The sequence below is a fragment of the Macaca fascicularis genome, chromosome 11, assembly GCF_037993035.2.
Source record: "Macaca fascicularis isolate 582-1 chromosome 11, T2T-MFA8v1.1".
NCBI classification, from domain to species: domain Eukaryota; kingdom Metazoa; phylum Chordata; class Mammalia; order Primates; family Cercopithecidae; genus Macaca; species Macaca fascicularis.
The window spans coordinates 94871562-94884486 of record NC_088385.1 but is presented as its reverse complement, the minus strand read 5'-3'; positions in this window follow the sequence as shown (position 1 = coordinate 94884486).

The window sequence follows — 12925 nt, the reverse complement described above, 5'->3', positions numbered from 1 at the left end:
AGGGCACTTTCCTCTGGAGACTTCTCCAGAACTAACACTAATACTTCCTTAAGATTTATGATTTATAAAGAGAAGTTAAAAATACCTTATCATCTTTTGTCTTGATTTTGAGTCTCCATTTTATACTTCTGTTAATAAAGAAAAGGAACAGAAGTGTCTACAATGTAAACATTTCCAAAATACTTACACTGGTTTGGACTAAAACTTAGGCCATGACTCATATGAGAACTGTTCTGTTCTTCACAGGAAGGATAACAATGACATCCACAGAGGAAAGATATGGTACCAAATTTTATTCCTATCAAGCTTGAAGACATGAAGGTAAAGAAAGCAAAAGAACAAAAATGGGAGAGAAACCATTCTGATAAATCTTCCATTTCTGCCTCTGCAATGTCTGAAGTCTGAAAGTTGGTTAAACTTAATACTTTTTACTTTGAGGCTGTAGATACCTGCTGTTTGATTTAAGGCACTGGAAAAGCGATCTGCTCACTCTGTGATGAAATTGCTGCAGAATAAATAGCCTCATAAGCTTAGGACTTCTCTGCTTTCATTGTATTATTCATCCCTTCAGTTTTCCTCATTCTTTGGTAGCTTCATAGGGTTTCACAGCATCTATTCCAAGCTCATGATATTAATGATGCCAATAGGCAGGCCCTAGAGAGTGTTGTTTTAAGAAGGCTGTACTATAGCAATCTTAGTAGAACTCTCCTGAGTTTCTTGTTTTTTTTTAAATTTTGTTTGGTTCTTTTTTCCCTTTGCCCTATAGAGCTGCAATTTGCCATTTCTTGCTGCTACTTACATTTTCTCCCCTGCTGACACTGTAAATTAAGGTTGTTATTAAGTTACCATTCTATTCCTTTGGGACAATCCTATCTCTCTATACACTGTAGGTAGAACTTTTCTGGCAACCTGCTGTTCAAGACACACAAATCAGGAAATACATCAGAAGCCAAGCTATCCCTTTGTTGTTGTCATTTCGGACATATTAAGTACTGTCAGTGTACTGAGCACACAAAACAGAAGTACCCTACCCTCTACAAGCTTACTATATTGATCTTTGAAGACATATACACTCTCAGAAAAAAAGTAGTTAAAATTAGTGAAGGCAGCAATATAACAGGCTCTAAAAATTGAGTCCAAAAATGCTCTACTAAGGGCATCTGAAAAACTAATTATCCAGTTCTAAAGCTATGACCCACATATCCCATCTGCTTTATTAGAACACTCCACAAAAGCTTGAAGTTCCTTAGAGCTTATGGAGAGAGTCTGTTAACTTGTCATTCAGTCATACTTCTTATGGACCTTGTCAAGATAGGATCTGACATGCCACACCTGTCTGAAGCAAGGGTGCTCCTCAGCTGATGCTGCCATCTCTGAGCTCAGAAAAGGGTCCCATGGGGCTGCAACCCAGACTTTTGGGGAGGGAGTGCCAGTCAGATGGTGCTGGTATCAGTGAAGCTGGTTCTGTGCTGGGAAAGCTGAAAACTGGATTCAGTTACTGTTATGGGAAGAAACTGCCTCTGCCGGGGTTGAGATGTGTTGCTGAATTGATGCTCCCCTAAAACCAAAGCAGACAGGAATCCCACAAGAAACACAAAGGGGACCCATGGAAGGAGCGTGTCTCCTTTTCTATCTCTAGTTTCTCAATCTTCTGTCTTTCTGTGAGAAGGATTTGCTTCTGCCAAGGTGAAGAAGCCAGAACCCATTTTCCTCTGCCAGGAACCATAGTACTCAGCCCATCAGGAGCCAACGAAGAACCAAGAAAGAGCAAGTCTTTTTCTCCTCCTCCACACAGCAGTTTCCTTTTTAGCACTCCACATTGTCAAACTAAGCACGGCAGTAGATTGTGTGTAAGAACATTGTTTGCAGAGTCCCATCCCAAAGCAGAGCTGGAGAAGTGGGTTTGGAGGTGAGAGACAGTAACTTAATAAGCGGCACCTTCATTTTCTCTGCAAAGCTCTGTCCTTCTTTCATTAACTATATTGAAATGATAATGGGTACAATATTCCCCCACTGTACTGTGGACCCTTATATTATCCAAGAGTGAAGAAGAGAAAAGGAAAAGGAGAGGAGAGGTCTTTGGAGGGAGATGTAGATATGTGGCAAGCATTGACTTCACTTTCAACTTGAGACATTATTGCAGATTAGTTAGCCATGTTCTCAGTATGCAGGAATGATTAAAAAAAATGATAAAAGGAGAGAAGAAAGAGAGGCGAGCATTTCGCCGAATAAGTTGTCTTCACTTCCCCCCATCATACACTTTCTCGGTATTTACCCTATGCCTCACACTCACTGTAATGTTCTGAGTGGAACATAATATATAAAATACCTAGAATAATCTGAGCACATTTGATTAAGAAAGGCATGGCGAGCATATGCTTGCAATTCTCCTGCAGGCGTGGAAGCTTCAACGTGCTTTCTGTTTCTTTTACCGGCCTGAATGTTACGCAGTTGGATGTCATCTGGTATGTCAGTTGGTGTAGCACACAAATGACTTCGCTTTCTCATATCCCATAGGCAGTATTTATAATGGCATGATTATGTGTCCAGAATTCAAGCTAAGAAAAAAAGGAAAAAGAAAATCATCGGTGGAGTGCTGCAGGCTTAGACTTCATTGAGATTAGGAGGTATCAGTTCTACCAGTAAGCGTTCTTTTCCACAGACATTAATAAAGAGACCATTGTGCGCTGTGTACTAGGGGTGAAAACAAAGAAGGGCAAGGTGAAATCAACCCAATAGATGAAACTTATTTTTAAACCCTGGGAAGTATATCATCTCAGACCTTTAAAAGGAATAATACACCATAGAAATATAAAAAGAATGAATAACTAAGCTAGTTACAGGACCCTGGATCCATTTGTCCACGTTACAGAATGGGAGATAGCACTCTTGTTTTAATTGTGATTTCTATTACCACAATGCCATATTTCAGTGATAGCATAAAATTATGAACAATAAGAACTGAATCTTAAATACATTTTTTCTTCAAAATTATTCTCTTTTATTTTAACCAGCAGTTTATTCAGATTGTTATGGCTCTATTTTCTTTCCCACACCTTTAGAATAAAATTGGGCATATATGTATCTTTAAAAACTTCAAGGAACTTCAAAGAAGATACAATTGAATATGCATTCTGCCTCTGACAGGAGTGAGATCCTTTGGATAAAATACTTGAATAGGTCCTGTTGGAACCGAACTGTCGATTCCCTCCTGGGCAGGGGTCGCCGCGAAGGATCACCGACACGAGATTCACAGCAGAGAGTTATTTATTACTAGCGCGCTAGGGTCCCAAGCTCTAAGTTGGCCCTGGGACCCCGACTGCTTGTTACAGGCTGTTTATATAGGCAAACACAAGTTCAAACACAGCTTAGGGCGCGAAATTCAAACAAAGCTTTAGGCACGTGGTAATTGGGTCTGTCTATGGCCTGAGCAAGGTGTCTTGTTCTAATTGGTTAGAGCAGGACCTTATGAGGTTTTTTCCCTGGAGTTGTTGATTCCGGGAACTTCGAGGCAGGGTGGGACCCCCGGAATTGGCAGGGTGGGACCCCCGGAATTGGCAGGGTGGGACCCCATGAGGTTGTTTCCCGGAATTGGCAGGGTGGGACCCTATCAGGGTGGGACCCTATCGAGGCAGGGTGGGACCCTATCCAGAGCCACCTGGTGTTAATTTTTTTAAGTTCTTTTTTTATGAGGCCTAGTTTCTAAGTTTTATGCGGCCTAGTTTCAGTCCAAGTTTCAGTTTCTTTTCTACAATGTGGATAAGAAAAAGTTTAGAGTGGCTAACTACCTCAACACCCTGATTTGTCCATATATACTATCAAAACATTAGCTATTATTATTTTTAGCTATATTTTATAATAATTATAATTATTATATTGATCATTATTAGTATTTAGTATTATTACTGACATTCTTATAATTATTTGGTTAGCTCTATTGATTATTACTTTATAGTCTAATTTACTCTTGGAGACTAAAAGCATCTCTCGCTTTCCTTGCCCATGTGTCTTGCCTGAAGGAGCAACAAGCTGGAGAAAATAAAACTCTAATAAGAGAAGTGAGCAGAAAGCTATTTGGCAGCTGCTCTGTGTAGTGCCAGCATGCCAGTGGGCAGCATTCTGTCTTCAGTTTAAACTCACCTGCTGGGGTGGTGCTCACATGGGCCAATTCAGTTTACATGTCGATGGAACACATTGGTGACCAAGAATGCATTTAAAATTCAAATTTACGTCATCCAGCAATGCCAATATCCAGAAATGACCATCTGTATTCTTGTATAGTAACAATAATGTGGGATTTTAGTCTAAAATAATACTTGACCTGTGTGACTGTCAAGGAATATTTTGCAATCAGATCAGCACTTGAGAATCTGAACTTTTAGCACTAAAGATAAATGAAAGATTCCTAATTTAGTCCGATTAACTACCCAGGATACTGCTGGAGCTTATGGGATTTCCATGAATTATTTGAACAGGCTTTGGATTTCTCTGAATAACACACTTGGGAAGTATATAGGAAAAGTAGAAATTGGAGACACACGAAAATGCTACAAGGTGTAAATAATTTGAAAAAACTTCCTAAGGTTTTGGCTAAATTACTTAAACTAATTGGTAATCTTTCTCCTGAAATGTCAAATAACTGTGACATGTTGAAATGATGTGCTTAGTTTCAACTACTTGCAAGTGAAGTTTCAGGGCTTGAGCATCTGCTCATGTGCCAAGACTCTGACTAATGCCTGCTGTTACTGCTGCTGGGAAAGGATGTCATTCTTTGAGTATTTTTTCTTGGTAATTAAATAATATCTTCAAACTCACTATCCATAGGGTAGAATTTTCCTCCCAAGACTATTTCTCTACTTAGAGCAAGCAACTAATTTATAATCGTTGCATGGCAGCGAAGACAATTGTTCTATATAATACCAGAACTTGCAGAGCAAATTATTTCCCCAAAGGCAAGGTCTTGATGTTTTTGCTTTTCAGTTTAGCAAATAGGATTTAGGTTCTTAAGAGACCCAATTGTATTGGTAGTTGATGCAAACAATGTAATCTTATCCAGGACCATCTAGTATAGCTAAAACTCATCCACTTCTTCCATGCCTACTGGCCTTTTCTTAACTCAGGTGTGATGGGCACATCTGAAGATGCTTCTATCACCCCAGTTATATTGGGGAACTCCACAGAGCAAGGACATGCTGGTAGCTTCTGGGAGCTGAGGGTGGCCTCCGGCCAAAAGTCAGCAAAAACGGAAGCTCTTGTCTCTACAACCATAAGAAACTAAAGGTTGCCAACATTTATGAAAGTGGGGAAGCAAATCCTTCCCTTTGTAGCCTCCAAATGACAACACAGTCCTAGTTGGCATGTTGATTGCAACCATGTAAGACTCTAAGCCAGCTAAGCCATGTTCAGACTCCTAACCCACAGAAATAGTTATGTGTTATTTAAAGCCACTAAATTTGTGGCAATATTAGATAACAAAAGAAAGCTAACGTAACAGGTGTCTATCATCAGAGGCTAAATTACTGCCCTAGCTTCCTAAATGACCTCTTTGTCTACTCTCATCCTTTGTAGTCACTATTCCTTGTAGAACAAAAATCTCATTATGTCACTGCCTTACTTAAATCTCTTTAGTGACTCTGCATACTCTTTGTGCAGAGCCTTTACCACCTTTTTCCTATGTACCTCTCCTGCCTACTGCTCACGACTTTGCCCCCACCTCACATGATGTTTTACCCCACTGTACGATTTCTTCAGTTTTTGTGCTCCATTTATTCCCAGTTGCCTTTCAATTCTCAATTTAGGCATGGCTTCCTAAATTTAAGTCACAAGCCTGTCCTATGTGCTACTGTGATACTGTTTACTTAACATTGTATTCATCAAAGGGTATTGTAATTGACTGTTGACTTGTGTATTTCTTCTATAGACTTAACACTTCTGGGGAGAGCAGCCACAATTTGTTCATTATTAAATTTCCACACATAGCACAATGGCTAGCAAGTAGTTAGTTGTCAATAAATAGCTCATGAATGGAAGTTGTATGTTTCCAAACTAAAAGGAGTAATACACAAATCTCCATTGAACTGATTTATGTTGTATCCTACATTTTATAGTTATGACCACGATTTTTCTGCGATTTGATTTGTCTAAAATCAGTGGTTCCTAAATTGCCAGTCCTCAAAATTCATTATTATAGATGTTTGTTTAAAATCCAAATGTTTTTACCTATCTGATACTCACTGGTGTGAAGCTCTACAGAGGAAGACCTAGGAATCTGTTATTTTAACCAAGACTTCTTGCAAGTTTCTTGATTCAGCAAGTCTGGAGATAGTGGTTTAAAATGGTTACCTAGGATTGACTTTGGCACAGGTGAATCCTACCTTCTGGCTTTAGTCTGCCTATAAAGCCAATTAAATCAAACTACATTAATGACCTTGTTGCTAGAATTGCCCGGAACTAGCTCTGATGCCTAATTTATGACTGAGCAGTGTCTTTTCTGTTTTTCCACAGCCCAGTTTCCAGAACTTTTTCATGTATTCACATGGTAACTCCTTCTTGGACTCACCACATCACCATTTTGGAGCTGACCACTGCTTGGTGTTGGTTTGTTTTTCCCCCTTGTTACTAATACTCCAAAATTAAATCTCAAGTCAATGAAGCCCCTCACTTCCCAGAATGCAGCTTTTTAATTTACTTCATGTCCAGGTGTTCCTGAGTCACAAAACAGCAATTTGTGTGGGAGCATAGATACTGGAACTATATAAAAGCATCTATTGCATTTTAAGTAAATGCAAGATTTTTCTCACTTTCAATTATAGTCTCCTCTCAGGGAATTTAAATGCATAAGTAAAATAGAGAGCTAAATATTTCCCCATGGGTCTACATAACATCACAATAAGTTCCTTGAGAGATAGAAAATGTAAATTAATATAATTACTGTCATTTTCTTCATATTACAATACTATTTTATTTTCGGTATAGTGTCATGTTGGGTGGACAGCAGGAAGCTCCATAACCGATATAGATCCGATGTCTTCAGGGAATTTCAGATGACAATTCTATCCCTTCCTAACTGGCCACCTCAGCAGCGACTTAACTGTTCAACATCTTGATTTCCTCATCTGTAAAAAATGGGTATAATAATAGATTTTTTTGTGGAAAATATAAGATTCAACAAGTAATATGGTTTGGCTGTGTCTCCTCCCAAATCTCATCTTGAATTGTAGCTCCCACAGTTCCCATGTGTCATGGGAGGGACCTGGTGGAAGATAACTGAATCATGGGGCATGTCTTTCCCATGCTGTTCTCATAATAGTGAATAAGTCTCACGAGATCTGATGGTTTTATAAAGAGGAATTTCCCTGCACAAGTTCTCTTTTCTTGTCTGCTGCCATGTGAGATGTGTCTGTCACCTTCCACCATGATTATGAGGTCTCCCCAGCCACATGGAACTGTGAATGCATTAAACCTCTTTTCCTTATAAATTACCCTGTCTCAGGCATGCCTTTATCAGCAGCATGAAAATGGACTAATACAGACAGTGTCTAGTGCACAGTAAGAGTTCAGTTAATATTGAATTAAAAATGCAAGTAAAATGATGCACACCAATTGTGCTGGCAATTTTAAATCAGCTCACAGTGGCTTAAAAAACAAAATAGAGTTCATTAACTTGTATGTGGGAATTTGAAAGTGGAGTTGAGTCAGCACCATTCAGTTTGTTTAGGGTTCTAGTTCCTATTCTCTCTTCTATCTTGGTATTACTGTTTTGTTCTGTATGTAGATTGTCTTTAGGATGGCTCCCATCATAATTGAAAAATGACTACCAGCAAAAGCAAAAGGACGTTTTCCCACACTCATTTAAGAAGAAGAGCAAGCATGGTAATCCCTCTCTTTTATTTCAGAAATAATATAGATTTTTTTCCAGAAAACTCTAACATTCCTCTTTTCTAAAATGCGTACTAGCCGACTCCAGAAGAATCTCTGATAGGAGGAGTGATTTTCTCTTAAGAAATCAGATTCTACTTTTCATGTGAGGTCAATTACAAAAACTACCCTGTTATTTCTCATAAGGGAGAGGATATTAGGACGTTGACGACAGTATTCACTACATAATTTCTCAATTATAAAATGAGGATGGATTAAATGATTGGTATTATTTTTTTCTAGCTCTAAAATTTTGTGTTTTTTCTCTCAGAGAGCAGAGATTATTAACCATTTTCAGCAACTCTCTGGAAGTCTCATAAAGCCTATGGACACCTCAAATAATTACAAAGTAAAAATGCCTTCTCAGTATGTAGTGACTGAAACACTGAAATATTATATATAGTAACTTTTGTGGTTTTTAGTGGCACATTGTATAAAAATAAATACTCTAAATTTGAAGTAGTGATAAGAGTAAACAAAAGTTTGAGATCTATATTTATTATTTCAGACATTGCTAATGATACTGTGGATTTTTATCTGCCTTAATAATTTCAGAAAATTACATATGAGTTAGAAATTAATAAAAATAAGTATGTAATTATTTTCTCTATCTCAGTCCATGAATCTACTGTTTTCTGTCCACAGGCATCTTGGGATTCTCTGGACTCCAGATTAAAAATCACTGTCATAGAGGACTGTTTTAGGAAGTCAACAGAAACCTACGACATGAAGGATTACAAGCTCAGACATTCAGCTGTAATTTTCTTAAAGCACTTACTAAAGTGTTTCCATAATCTGATTATGAAACTATGTAGTACACTTTAATAAATAGATTGTAAGCTTCTTAAAGGAGAGAACCATGTCAACTATATCTCTGGCTTACATCCCTACTCTTAAAACTGACCCTGAGAAAAAGAAAAGGTAAAGAAACCCCGGCTCTGCAAGAAAATCACTTTGGGAGATTTTTTAAAAATGCCTATGCTCTCCAATTACACTAGAACTTTTGAATCAGAATGTCTTCATGAAGACCTGGGAATCTGTATTTCTAAGGGTTTCCAAAATTATTTAGATGCAGTTAACTTTCACCAAGTTGATGATTCACATTGGGATGCTATTCTCATTTAGCACCTGGCATAATGCCTTGCACAAATTACATCCTCAGCAAGTAGTTAAAGATTTAAATGAAAGAAACTAGGACATATAAAAGAAGTTTACATTTAGAAATACCACCAAAAACATCTTAGTCATACATGACATAAAAATGTCCATAGGAAAAAGGTTTCATTCCCTCTAATATTAGTCATTAATAACAAAATTATTGCTGAGGACACATTCTGTGGCTCTTATATAAGAGTTCTTGATACAAATTGTTCCTAGAATTCAGTGTCAGAGAAATTTTAACTGCTCAGATGAACAATTGTGATTCTTTTTATTATTAATTTGAAAGTCAGGCAGCTTTGACCTGATTGAATAGAATTCACTGGAATTAGTGAGAGACAAGAGGTGGTGCTACTGTATAGTAACATCTTCCAGGTTCATTACAAATGTCGCTGTAACAGGAGACCTGGTAGAGTCAAACAAACATAATTATTCTAATCTTGGCACCAAACCACGACTAGCTGGCCTTTTGGAACCAAATCTTTGGTATATGCAATTCTGACACACTGTGGTTTTTAAACTTGGAGCTCTGGAACATAAGGGAATACATTTGTTGAGAAGAGTCCCAAACAAACTATGGGCTATGTGCAGATTTATTTAAAAACCAATCTATGTCCATATGTTACACATTGTAGTTAAATATGTCCTTGTACAAATACTCTTTCTTCCATTTGAATAATAAAAATGTTCTTGATTCATCATGAATCCTCCTTCACAAGGGGATTAAAAAACTCTTCTTATTGATGACTAGAGCCAGTGACTTAGTTTCATCTTTCCCTTTTTATTCTACGCCATTTGTTTTTGTCTGTTAGTCATGGAATATTCTGTTACTCTTTAACTGAGTCCCACAGATCTCTGAATTTTTTTGCATTTTCTCACAGTTTGTCATAGTTCCAAATTATTCCATAACAACTTCACTATTCCTGATGCCTTTCCTTTTCTTGAACTCTGTATATATTGCATTTCTTTATGCTGTGTAGGGTCTTATTTCCCTTTGCTCCTTTGTATGTGCTTAAATTCGCAAAGTTACAAGCACACACTCTTCTGTCTGGATAACTTCAAACCAATCTTCGGCATATCTGCCCTTTAATCAGCCCCATCTTCCAAGATAGATAGATATTTGATAAATATATAATATTCAACAAAAAGGTATCAGCCAAGTTGTCACTTTCATCAGAGAGCCTTCCTTAACATCCAAAGTACCGGTTAGCATTCCTTGGTCACAAACAAGAACACCTACATTTAACTAATTTAAGCACTACAGAGTTGATGGGATGACTATTAAGGTTCTCAGAAGTTACCAGTAGGAAAGAAGTGTTCGAGGCTAAGAAAGCAGGAAGCTCAGCAACGATCTTGTAACAGGAACCATTTGTTTTGGCTGCTTCATGGGGATGAATAATGAATTCCAACTGCTTCTTCTATATTTGTGATACTCACTCAAGATGTATGCTCTGGGAGAGAGCAGCTGATTAGCTGAGCTAAGCTAATACACCCATGCCATGAATTAATTGGGCTGTGGAAAAAAAGAACTTGAACTTTTCCATTTATGTAGTATGAGTCAGTCATCTGAATTTACAGTTCTACCCTCAGTGGAAAAATAATCCTCTAAAAAATCCAGAAGCTTTAGAAAGGGGAAATAAAGTAAGACCCTTTATATTTATAAATGTCCACAGTACTGTACCTTCTCATTGTTCCATGGTACTCTAAGCTTTTCACGTCTTGGCACTTAACATGTTACCTTGCCGAATCTGTAAATACTTCACTGGGCTCTGAATTCTGGAAAGGCAAAGACCATGATTGTCTTGTTTATCATATCATGCATCCTCTGTACTTAGCACAGGTTTTCAGCACATTTAATAAATAAATGCTGAGTAAAGAGATATTTTTTGAAAAATCTAATTGAAGTTACAGTTTTGCCAGTTTCTTACTACACTTCTGTGGCCATAGCTGAAAACGTACCTGAAACACATTTAAAAGTGGAAATCTGTTGATTCATGTAACTGAAAAGTCCAGAGGTAGGGCCAGTTTTAGGTGTTACCAAGGATCAGTTTCTCTCCCTCTCTCTCAGTCCAGCCTTCTGCACGGTCAACATCTCCCCAGTAATGGTTCTCCCACAGTCTGGAAGTGATTTTGAATAGATACCAGAATTATGGACATGCTTCTTTTATGTCCAGTGGACAAAGGGTCAAGTTTGGATCTAGAATTCTCGAAACAAGGTCAAGAAGAATCACAGCTTTAAGCACTGGGTTTGGTCACATCCCCGATGATGAATTAAATCCTAGCTCAGCAGGAGGCAGTGAGCTTATGTGAGGATTGAAGTCCATTTTCCTGCTTCTACTTCACTTCCTAGAATAATTTGGGAAATGGTAGAATAGGAAGATTTCTGGAGAGGCCACCAGCAAATGTCTAAATCATCAGTGAAAGCTTTATGGCCAATAATAGTGGTATACTGACTTTTTTTTTTTTTTTTCAATAGGACCCAGTACCATAGCCTGTGTTAGCTCTTGTTCTATATAGTTTGCTATTCTTCCTTCTTAGAATCCTAGAAAAGCTTTTTAATTTTGTCTCTGTAGTTGAAGTGGGAAAAATGAAACAAAACCAGAAATACTTCTGTGTAATTAAGAAGACTTTTCCCCTGGAACAATAGATCTTTTCTGTAATAGTTTCCTGTTACCCTCTTTTCTTTTTCTTTGCCATGCCTGGTTGACGGAGATGGCAGGCAAACCTCTGCTCCCACCAAACGTTGTCCAGGGACACCAAAAACTCTCAGTTTTAGTCTTTTGTGAAAACCCATACTCCCTTAATTCCCACAATCACAATTTGGTTTTGCTGACACAATTATGGGGAGTGATGTACTGAGCCAGGAAAAGAGACAGCTGAAATAGCTTTTTGCTGAATCCTCAGAAGCTTTTATATATTCCTCTTCAACTAAGAAAAAAAAAAAAAAATCCAAGGGAAGCTTTCTAGAGGCTGTTCCAATAGTCACATTTATTAAAATACCATAAAATGTATCGGTGTTTCAAGGGTTGTTAACGGAGTGCAGCATTTAACCAGTTCACCGTCTTACTCTTCACTTGCTAGGATCTGCCTATTATCCATTATTATTAACAACCTGTGTATTTTCAAAACAGTAAGCTAGGTATTTACCCACATTGTTATTCTAGGAAAATATCTAGTATGTAGAGTAATTTGTTATCCAATAAGGGCACCATGTGTGAAAGACTTTTGATAATAGTATAAATTACCCTAATTAAATATAATGTACTTGAGAGCTCACGCTGTGGCTAAAAGTAAGGAGTTGTAGATACTTTAGTGCTTAAGTATGAGTGAAATGCCATCTCCAAAAAGTCTTCTAGTTCTTAAAATTCCTCAGTGATACAGAATGAAAATTTTGGGGAAGATAAATTATTTCTTTTATTTCCTTTCTCTCTGCCAGACACAGTATACATCCTGTCATAGCCTTAAAGACACTTTTAACTAGAAACCATTGTTAACGGACTTTTAAAATTGTTTTACCCTTGAATTGATGTCTTACCAAATCTGAATTCAGTTCCAGAGGTTAAAGAGTGAATTTTACCCTGCTATTTGCTCAGACATCTTTTTAAATGTCTAAGTAAAGATCAAAATCATGTCAGAAGTTTAAAATAGTCAATACAATTCAGAATGTAGCTCACGGCAAGCAGAATGCTGGGTTTCATTCTTTAAGAAACTAAGAATCTACCAAAGTCAATAATATTTTAGCCTCGAGAGGTTGATCCTCTGAGTGAAAACATGTATTTTTTTACATGCAAACAATGTTCCACATCTGTTTTCAGGCTTTAATTTTCTGTCCCTTTCTTGTTTTCTTTTT